Here is a 7314-nt window from a genome sequence, read left to right as displayed (position 1 = left end):
AAATTGGTGCTCCAGTATGGAATTCTGGCCTTTTAACAGCAGCTTCATCTGCAGTGTCACAACACCAGCCTCTTAGGTTTGCTTTGTCATCTCTTTGTGATAACCTGTCATGGTAGATGGGTTAGGGGTTGCTGAGGACAGGAATGAGGAAAGCAGGAAGGGAATGTTTGCAGAAGCTCCTTGTTGGGATGCTGGGTTCCATTTTCCCTTGCTAGTCCCAGGGACATGATATATAGAAGCAATTAAGATGAAAGAGAAGAAGGAATGATGAAGATACTTGAAACATTAGGGTAATAATCTTTGCAAGATTATGTACATACATGCTTGTAGATTCTAGCATTTTGTTCTGTCACCTAGAACTGGAAAATCTTTCAAGTTTGTTTTTAAGTAAGTGTTCTAGCTAACAATCAGTTGCTTTTTTGGACACTTTGACTTGATTACTTCCTATCTGATTTTATTTCTAGGAAAAGGTTGATCAGCCCTTAAAATACAACCATTTTAGCATAGCTGCTAAGTTTTCCCAGCCACTTGGGAAAGTTTCTTCAAGCAATGGATATGTAAATAAGTGAGAGAAAAATGCTACCAAAACTGTTGTCTGTTGTTTGTCTTACTTCTACATTGGAGAAGCAGAGAGACACACAGAAACACAGACAACCAGAGGGAACTCTGATCCACTGGTTTACTCCCCAAAGGCTGGCAGTAGCTCATGCTGTGTTGGGTCTAAGCCAGAATCCAAGAATGTAATCCAAGTCTCCCAGGCCTGTGCCAGAAACCCAATGTTTTGAGGTATCTCCACTGCCTTGCAGGCCTGCAACACTAAAAAGCTGGAGTCAGGGGCTGGAGTGGGGCTGAACCAGGCACTCTGACTGGTGTCCAAATCAGCAGCCCTTGTTTTTAAAATCTAGGAAACAGGGTGAAACAGGGTCCCAAAAGGAAGTCAGTAAAGTAGAAACAATGACCCCACTGTTCAAATTCTGAATAACTGTGTATTTTTGGAAGTTATAAAACCACTAATATGTGCTCTCTCTTCTAGGTGGGAAATGAGGGACGAACAGACACTAGGAGAGGGAGAAAAGGAGATGCTGGGACATTTACAACGGATGTGTGCCATGCCATGTTCTTCTGCCTCGCTTAACATGGAGGAGTGACAGTCTGCAGAAAACAGCAACAGCTTTATTTTAGGAGACACGTGTAGCAGAGCAGGACTTTTGCTATAGTCAGAATGAAGTTCAGATCTGCTGCGAGGCATGCAACCAATGACTGAGTAATCTCTCTACTGAAGAGGAATACAGCACACACAGAGAATAAGGTGCTACACCGTTTTTATTTTAAAAAACAATTTCCAATATTTCCCTTTCACCAATCTTTCTCTCTACATGATATAACTGCTGCCATCTCGTGTTCCTTCTGAATTATTATTTTTCCCTTCTTTTCAGTCCTTAAGTATCTATGACAACAGTTAAATTTTTTGTGTGTGAATTTTTTTTCCACTATGGATCTGTAAATGCAACATTTGGATGTTAAATTGATTGGAATCATCTGAAAATTTCCATTTACTCTCTAGCTGTAGCCCCAACCAGGTTTTAACTGCCTTTATTATCTACCATCATACCAGCTCCCTAATGACCTAACATCTTCCTCATGCAATTTATCTCCATGACAGCCACAAGAGACCTTCTCCTGAACTACAATTTTAGTCACATGTCTGCTTGTTTTCAGTCTTCCTGCTAGCCCCAAGTCACTCTTAGCATCTGTTGTCAGGTACTACAGCAAAGAACTCGAAGTGCAGGAAACTTTCATCCTCTGAGCTCAGCCTATTCCCTTGCCATTTGAATCAACCAAAAATGACCTTGCTCTGAAAATTATGTTCAAAAGTCAACCCAATAATCTCTACTTCATTGCTCATTATCCTACTACAGTTCTTATTTTCACCATGCATGCACAAATTTGCATCCACAATGAGAAAACAGAATATTCTCTCCCACACTCTCTACCAAGTATATTTATAGGTACTTGTCATCATCTTCTCATTAGTGCCTGATATTAGATCATAAAGACCTTAAAAGCCAGACAACATAAAAGGAAGTTTCCATTGTGTAATTCTTCATGTGTCCACTACATTGGCATTCACTGAGGGAACAGCTAGGATACATGGTTGGTTGAATGGCTGCCAGTGAAAGAAGATGGCCTAGAGGAGACCTAGGGCACCCAGGAGAAGTCTTGTTTCTTGGGCTGTTTCAGGCCACATGATATAAAACATCATAGCATTCAACGTCCTCACACAATCAGAAATGGTCTGTGCTCCCCCATTCCATGTTTTCTTAAGTAAAATCTATGAAGGCTACATGATTTTCCAAGGGAAGAATTCGTGCATTTTCTTTTCGAAGAGTAAAAGCCTGGGTGCAGAGGAGGCCACCACATAAAATATCTTACTTTTTTTTTCTCTAAATAAAAACACAAAAATGCCCATGTAGCAACTGCCTGCCAAATAAAACATTTTGTCTTTTTAATGCACTTCAGTTGGCCAGTATAATAATGAACTAAGTATTTTAAGATGGGCTTAAAATAATTTCTCAAAATTGTAAGAAAGTTTCATGAGAACTAGACATTCCATCTGATCTTATCTATAAACAGTTACTTTAACAATCATGAGAAGGCAACAGTGACTGTTCCTTCACCTAAGTGATAGTCTACACATATGTACTCAAGTTGTGTAATTATGAAACACTAAAATGGGAAGCGAACGATGGCTTGATCTAATAAACCAGATAAAACAGCCTTCTACATTTGGGTTGTCTTCTAAGATATCTAAGAATTAAATTCTAACGCTACTTCCTAATCCTCGGAAGCAGTTTTTGCCTGAAGGAAACATTTTTCTATGACTCCCATTTAAAAGGAAAGAAGTGTAGTCAAGGGAGACCAGGATGAGTGTGAAGGAGAAAAAGTTTAAATTGAACTTGGTTCTATACTCTCACAGAATTTAGTATAAACATAAGTGCCATAAAGTTTATAATTTGGGATAGTAAATGACAAGTGGTTGATTAGTCAAGTCATTTTGACTTTATATTCAATATATTTTTGAAGTGTACTAGGAAGCAGTATTTCGAGGCAGTTGGTATATCTCATATTTACTTTGCATTTGTATGTTAAAAACAGGAATAAAGTCTAACAGCTTATAGTTCCCCATATGCTTATTACAAATGTGTATTTTCTTCCTATTAAATATTATCTTCCTTCTATGTTCTGCTTGACTGTATTTTTGTAGTTTGTAATGAGACTATTTTATTATAGGCTTAGAATTTGCTAATGTAGAAGCAGTATGAATTAATTTTTAATAAATAATGAACACAATGCATTTAGTATTTTATTTTTTGTGAGCTCTACCAAACAATTCTGTAAAACTGTGAAAAAATGGAAAAAAGCAATCACTTGTTTTTCTACCAATAAGTGCCTGCTCATGCCTCAGTTCATACATGCTTTCATTGAAAAGAATTTCAGGTAGTTTCTACTTGGTATATTTTATGTTAAAATATTTAAGTATTTTTGATATTTTTGTTTTTCTGGAAATACTTCATGGTAAAAAAAAAGAGCTGCCATCATCCTTTTCATCATCGTATTAGTTTATTTATAAACATTTCAGAAAGAGATAACACCTCTTGAAATGTTCTTCATTTTCTGTTAAAAGGATGAACTAGACATCCTTATTTCTTAAACAGTTGGTGCCATACTGTGAAGAAAAGTACAGCAAATCTGCATCCAAAATATACAGTGAACGTCATTAGCTGCCGCCTCCACTCGTTTCCCACTGAAAATGGCAAATTCCTTTCTGTGCCCTCTTCAAGGACAGAGGCTCCTTTAGGACCCCAGAGTATGGGCAGCCCCACCTACTCTGTCCATGATGGCACTGTCAAAAGGCTCACAAAATGCATGGAGAGTGAAGGATGAAAAATGACAGCATCATCCAAGCTCCTCTTCCTAGGACCTTGCTTCACTGTGTGCTAGGACCGAAAAAGCACCTGGGAAATGTGTTTGCATTCATCCTGATAAAAGAAGGGAATGGAGTCATAGCCTACAACATGCATGAACCTGGAGGAAATTAGGCTAAGTGAAATAACCAGGCCACTTGTATAAGGCTTTGAACGCAATCGAATTTGTAGAAGGCAAATAAGGAGTGGAGGGGAAGAGAGAGAGAGATTGAGAGAGACAGAGAACGCTCAAAGGCTAGAGGAGAATGAAGATGAGACCTCTTATCTAATAATAGTTTCTGAGGTATAAGGTGAAGAAGTTCTGAATATTCATTTTACAACAATGTGGATGCTCTTAACACAGCTGAATTATAACCTTGAAAATGAATCAGATGGTAAATTTTATATTACGGATTTTTAAGCACAATATTTTTTTAAATGGCTGTATGTGGAATTTTCATTGACAAGTATTTCTAACATGATACCCAAATGCCTGTGAACATCATGGAGGCGATCCTTCCAAACTCTTCAAGGAAGCCAATATTACTTTAATATCAAACCCAGACAGAGAAACACCAGAAAACAAGAACTACAGACCAATGTCCCCCATGAACATGGACACAAAGATCCTTAACAAATCCTAGCCTACAGGATCCAACAGGAAGATCATTCACTTGACCAGGTGAAATTTATCTCTGGTATGCAGGGATGGTTTAATATTCACAAAGCAGTAAATGTGATACACCACATGCACAAATTGGAAAATAAAAACCACATGATCATTTCAATAGATAGAGAAGCCATTTGATAAAATTCAACACCACTTCATGCTAAAAACCTTAAGCAAGATGGGCATAAAAAAAACATTCTATAACACAAAGCAATAAATGAAAAATACAATGCCAGCATCATACTAAATGGGGAAAGATGGAAACTTTTCCACTAAGAACCTGAATTACACAAGAATGTCCACTTCAACCATTGCTATTCAATATAGTATTGAAAGTCCTTGCCAGAGCTATTAATCAAGAAAAACAAATTAAAGGAATTCAGATTAGAACTGAGGAATTTAAATTATCACTGTTTGCAGATGACATGATTTTCTACATAGGAGAATCAAAACATTTAATCAAGAGACTGTTAGAACTCACAAGAGACTTTGACAGGGTAGCAGGATACAAAATTAATGAACATAAATCATGACACTAAATGCATAAATAACTCCATGGCTGAGAAAGAAATTGAAAGTACAGTACCATTTAAAATAGTGGAGAGGAATCTCAAATACCGCAGAATTAAGCTAACCAAAGATGTGGAAGACCTCTATAATGAAAATTACAAAACATTTTAAAAAGAAGTAGAAGACATTAAAAGACGGGGAAACTTACCACGTTCTTGGATTGGCAGGATCAACATCATCAAAATGTATACATGTGCCATTCAGTCCATTTTCTCTCAGTCCCATTGAGGTAGGTACTGAAAGTAACATTTGAGAAAATAGGAAAATGAGTTGCAACGTGTGAAAAAAAAAAGCTTACCAAAATTGTAAATAAAGATGCAAAACAAAGGCCAGGCTATGCTACGTCTGTAACCCCAACCAAAAAATACTAATCAATGGCATATAACAAAAAATATAACATGGGCTCGAATGTAAAATAAGATGACCAGAAATGAAAAAAAGAGAAAGCCAACATGTCTCCAAACCGCACTCCTGGTAGTATTTGGCAGCTTGACTGTTTGAGAAGCTCTACCCCCTCCACGACACTTGCAGAAAGTTGTTAGAAAAACAACCATTTCGAAGTTCTGGGAATAGTCTTCAGGGTCAACAACTAAAGGGGAAATATCAATCCAGGAACTTTTGGAAAAATAGATGAGACTATGTGGAATCTAAATAAAGGACCATTCCTCCTTCCCCAGTCCCTGCACAGCAAGGGAGAGATCCTAACCCTCTACTGCTACAGCTTCTGACTTCCAGCCTCATCAACCTGGGAGGAGTAGGACTCGTTGTTCTTCACTGTGCATTCACCTGAAGGTGAGGCTAAGCCCTTGGCAAGTGCAGGGAAGAAGTGGGATTCCCTTCTTTGGCCCAGCTACCATGTGTTACATAGAATCTCTTGGGTGGATTTCAGTGAAATTCTGTGCCTGATCACCCTTGGCTTGGCTCATGAGGCACATCAGGAAAGCATAACTATTTTTGTGAAGTCCAATTTACCAGTCTTGCTTTGATGGTTCATATTTATTCAAGGAATTTTTAATAACCCATATAGTCAAAGTTATTTTGTTTTCTCTTAGAAGTTTTATTCTTTTACATTTACATTTAGATTTAGGATGACTCTTGAACCTTTTGCATATGATAGAAGAGATTAATGTTCTTCTAATTGTCTGAAAATAATCAATATACCCATTTCACAAAAATAAGGACAGAAAACCAAAGAGTAGCAGACATACGCAGAAAACCAACAACATGGAAGAAAAGTAGTATAAACAATTAACCTTAGAGGAAGGACAGATGATTCAGCAAACAACACAAACTTGCAAAGATAATGCAGATATAAAACAGCATCCTAGTAGGAAAAGTAAACCATAAGAAAAACACATTTCTTAAAAATTAAAAAGATGGTGGTTGAATATTTTAATGAGTATAGTGTCTAACTGTAATTTGGTCCTTTGCAATCTAAAAGCTACAACTTGTTCACCACAAGGCATCCTTCTAAGCTCTTTTTAGATGTTGATTCCACCATCAACACTCATCAAGATGGATGCAACAGCCTACCAAATTGCCTTCTTCACCGGCCCCTTCTCTATATGGTCAATAGTTGGAAAACTCAGATCAATCTGAATGCCCTCTAGTGCAAACCTCTCCCTTCTCCCCTTCCATTCATTGACACTGGCCTATAAGATTTGAGCTCTCCTTTTGACCCAGCTGTCCTTCTGTAATTAGCTCTTCCTCTACTTTCCCGTACCTTCTCCTCTCCTCTCTTCTCCTCTCCTCTCCTCACAGCTCCCAGGATATACCAAGCATACTCCAAACTTAGTGTTTTTGCCCTTGGTTTTCCATCACAGATTAGTCTTGACAATTCCAGAACTGCAAATAAATGAAACTAGGCAAGTGCTTTTTTGTGTAAGGCTTCGTTCTGCAATGTTTCAGAGATTCACCCCAATGCAGGAACACAAGTATTGTCATTCAGTGAAAGCTAGGATGAATGCCCACTGGTTGGTTAGCTTCTCTTTTCTCCCTACCAGAGTTGCTTCTCTGCTGCCCCCCAATAATTTTAACCTGGTGCTATGGGTTGAATTATGTCTCGTCCAGCCCACAAAATACACACAGAAGTCTTGATCACAACAATTT

The sequence above is a fragment of the Ochotona curzoniae genome, unplaced genomic scaffold (assembly GCF_017591425.1).
Source record: "Ochotona curzoniae isolate NIBS_2020 unplaced genomic scaffold, NIBS_Ocur_1.0 contig_4501, whole genome shotgun sequence".
Classification (NCBI taxonomy): domain Eukaryota; kingdom Metazoa; phylum Chordata; class Mammalia; order Lagomorpha; family Ochotonidae; genus Ochotona; species Ochotona curzoniae.
This window is presented reverse-complemented; position numbering follows the sequence as displayed.